Genomic DNA, 4,328 nt, shown 5'->3' on the forward strand with positions numbered 1-4,328 from the left:
TTATTTACTCTTTTAAAAAGTGGGTAATAATTCCTTATAATTTTTAGTCAAAAGTAATTTCTAATGTATCTATGATACATTCCTGTGTACCTTTGAGAAAGTCGAATTTGAATTTCAGAAAAGAAATTTAAAAACAAAACCCACCACACATTGTTATTTTTCTTTTTAAGAAAATGAGTTTCTCGTTTTTCTCGCTTCCCAGCCATCTTGGCGGCAGGTGTCTGGCTGAGGGTCCTCCCACACAGCAGGCAGGAAGATGGTGGCCACAAAGAAGATGAAAAAGTAACTGGAGTCCATCAACTGGAGGCTCTAGATGGTCATGAAAAGCGGCAAATACGTGCTAGGCTACAAACAGACCCTGAAAATAATCAGACAAGGCAAAGCCAGATTGGTCATCTTAGCTAACAACTGCCCAACCTTGAGGAAATCAGAGATTGAATATTATGCTATGTTGACCAAAACTGGCATACATCACTACAGTGGCAATAACATTGAATTGGGTACTGCATGTGGGAAGTACCACAGAGGATGTACACTGTCTATCATTGATCCGGGTGATTCTGATATCACTAGAAGCATGCCAGAACAGACCAGTGAAAAGTAAACTGTACAAAAGTATTATTTAAAAAACTGGTCAAAACTTTTATTTTTTTTTAAATGAGTTTCTCAAAGAAAGGCTACGTGGTATAGAGCATAGAGAGCCAATCTCTGAATCAGGAAGTCCTACGTTCCAGTCTCATTTCTGATACACATCAGTTAGGAGTCCCTGGCCAATTAACTTCATCTCTTAGAATTCCAAGCAACTCCTTAAGACTCTCTAAGGAAGAGCTGTCTATCTTTATATATAAAGGGAGTTCCCTTACAAAGAATTCTTTATATCAATGAAATCATTATCAGTGAAATCACAGGTTCAAAAAGGAGATTATGGGTATTTTATTAAAAAAAAAGTAGGGAAGGAAGGAAAAAAGAAAAAGAAAGAAAGAGAAAGGGAAGGAAGGAAAGGAAATGTAAAGCATTACAAGGACTATCTAATTTTAAAATATTCTGGTGGAGTACAACATTAGACAGTGTATTGTCTTCATTTTACAACCAAAGATTCATAATCTAAGGAGGAAGTGGGATCGTATTCGATAACTCAGGTAGCCCCAAAACTTTATCCAGTGCTTTGGCTCTATATTGTAATTTGGAGATTTTACACACACACACACACACACACACACACACACACACATACACTATTAAGGAAAAACCCAATCATAAGTAACAATGGTACAACCATTAACTGATCTCTTTCCTTTTTTCTCTTCCCCTCCCTTCTATCATGTACTTGCCTTACACAAGCTTTCCTCAGACTGGATCCAAGTTTGTATATATAAGAGTGTCATACAAGGATAATTCTTGTACTGAATAGTGGATATACTTCAGACACTCAAGCATTATGGGCTTAACTTCTACCACTTGAATTGTACTAGATCATAGACCTCAATTTATGACCCTTTGAAAACTGTTTCATTCACTTTCTATCATGTGGTATTGTAGAAAGAATCAAATAATCAATAAATGCCTACTTACTGTGTTCTAGGTACCAGATATGTCAAAGAGCTTATATTCTATGGGAAAACAGTATATACCTATAAAAGTATTTTAAAAATATATTCTTCTGGGTCATCTCCATTTTACACTGCCTGTTCTCTAGCTTCTATCTCTCTCTGTAAACCGAAGGGTGCCTTTGACCTTGAATTCTGATCATTGAGCATAAATTTTATCTTGCTTAGTTTCTGGCCCACTATACTACTTGCCAGGCATCTCTATGGCATCTTCTACTCTACTAACCTCACCTCCCACCCCCATTCCCAATTCTTTTCAACTCTAGCCCCTTCTACCCTAATCAAATTAATACTACATTTCGTGGTAGAGACAGCTAATTAATGCCCTACTACATCAGTCACCATACTCTCTGACTTCTTTATCCAAAATAAACACACCTTCTCTAGCCACAACTCTCCTTTACATATTAACTTTCCCTAATAAATATGAACTCTGTAAGGACAGGGACTGTCTTTCTTCCTTGGACTTGTCTTCCTAGCACTTAACTCAGGTTCTGGTACTTAGTTAATGTTTTTCATTCAAAAGATGCCAGTAGCTGTGAGTATCAGGAAAGGTTTTGTGGAGATGCTGACACTTGAGCTGAATTTTGAAGAAGACTAGGGATACAAAAAAGTAAAATGGAAGAGGAACAAAAGACTCCTAGAAAAGAATTCATAAAAGCTTGAAACCCCACCGAGACTTTTGGGACAACATGTATAACCTTGGTCTGATACCTGTACACGTAATCATAGTTATTTATCCCTAATCTTTTTTTTTCCTCTAAAAAAGGATCATTATGTATATGAATGTAATGGAATATAATGTATTATAAGAAATGATGAGCAAGCAGACTTCAGAAAAACCTGGAAAGACTTATATGAACTGATGCTAAATGAAGTGAGCAGAACCAGGAGAACATTGTACATAGTAACAGCCACATTGTGTGATGATTAACTTTGATAAACTTAGCTTTTCTCAGCAGTGCAAGGATCTAAGACAACTCCAAAAAACTCATGATGGAAAATGCTATTCACATCCAGAAAAAGAATTATGGAGTCTGAATGCGGATGGAAATATACTATTTACTCTCATTTTTGTTGTTAATTTTTTTTTGTTCTTTCTTGTGGTTCCTCGCATTGGTTCTAATTCTTCTTTACAACATTACTAATGTAAAAATGTTTAGTATGAATGTATATGTAAAGCCTATATCAGATTGCATGTCATCTTGGGGAGGGTAGAAGAAAGGGAGGGGGAGAAAATTTAAAACTAATAATCTTATGGAAGTGAATGTTGAAAACTAAAAATAAATTAAGTAATTAAAAAAAGAAGCACCATAGAAGACGGGAACCTCACAGAAGTTGTTTTAGGTCATTGTATGGTTAGACAATGCATTTAACCTCTCAGAAACTCAACACCTTTAAGAGTAAGATGGGTTGGTATAAGGAAAGTATTTGTTGAACACTGAGGTGCTATGGAAAGCCTATTATTATTATTTTCAGGAGAGATGGTTCCTTAGTGTCTTCTATAAAAGACAGTGGAGAGCCTATGAGTTCCTAGTAGCTTATTAACATCTTGAAGTGAGAAGGGAAGCAGAAAGAAATGAGCTGCAGGTGGCGTGTCTTTCTGCTTATTATACACACATACAAGCATAACTGGGCTCACATACACCCCCCCAGAGCCTATAGCTGCATCCAGAATTGTTGAAGCCAAGGATTTTGGAAGGAGTTTCTTTTCCTCTATCCATGTGTCTAGCCTCTCTGTGTCCTTTTAGATACCAGATGTCTAGACCTCTGGCCATCTAAGTCTTCTGCTCTTCCCTGAAGCTGTTCCTGTGGCCCTTATGATCCTCCAGCTCAGTCTCTGATCCTAGTCCCTATTGGGCAAATGTCCTGTAGTGTTTTTCTCCTTCCAGCTATGGCAGAGTTTGAAATTCAGATTTATTCCTTCTCATCTTCCTCTTCTCTTCCTCTGCTGAGCACTGGTGCCAGCTAGGAAAGAGGCAGACGTGTTTCAACTGCATATTTTCAGTTAATATAATAGACCATTTGCATAATGACATATCTGCATTAATGTTATACCAACACACATACCTTTCTATAGGTGCTGGTCTTCTGAGTTTCCTATGCCCTTCATATGACTCATAATAAGGGCTCGACAAAGCAAGGCACCTACCAAGTCTGTCTCTACTTAATGAGGTTAGGCAAAGCACAGTACTTATAAGGTCAAAGTTGCTGGGTCATCCTCAATTGAGCCAATTAGCTTCCCTCTGTTCCATTGTCATAAAGTGCTTGCATAACCTTGCCTCATAAATGTGAACTGCTGGCCAGCAAGGAGATTCAGGTAAGAGCAAGGATAATTCAGCACAACCCATCACTAGTAATGGGAAAACAGTGCAAAGTGCCCAGCCAGGCTTAAGGCCTGCCAATTGATTGTAGGTCAATAAGGTCATTTTTATAGATACAAAGAATAGTGAAGTTAAACAACAGGCAATCCACATTTGAAATACTTTAATTTATTTTATGCGTTGCCATCTCATTATCTTTTTATATTCTTTTCTTTAAGTACTCCTGAATTTTCCCTATAGTTTTTAAGATATCTAATGTATCAAGAAATCCTTGTGCCAAACTATAAAATGTTCAAAAATTTAAGATTCTAGTAGGCAACAAACATATTTGGGAAATAATGTCTGTTGTATTATAAGCACTGTGACACATCTCAGTGACAATGAGAACTCACCATTA

At 37.0% G+C, this 4,328-nt stretch overlaps 1 pseudogene; it reads left to right on the forward strand.

The window, feature by feature from the left end:
• The first annotated feature begins 256 nt into the window (after positions 1 to 256).
• On the forward strand, positions 257 to 604 carry LOC114037005 (annotated as a pseudogene).
• The last annotated feature ends 3,724 nt before the right edge of the window (positions 605 to 4,328 follow it).

This window comes from Vombatus ursinus, unplaced genomic scaffold (assembly GCF_900497805.2).
Source record: "Vombatus ursinus unplaced genomic scaffold, bare-nosed wombat genome assembly UNPS02000582.1, whole genome shotgun sequence".
Classification (NCBI taxonomy): domain Eukaryota; kingdom Metazoa; phylum Chordata; class Mammalia; order Diprotodontia; family Vombatidae; genus Vombatus; species Vombatus ursinus.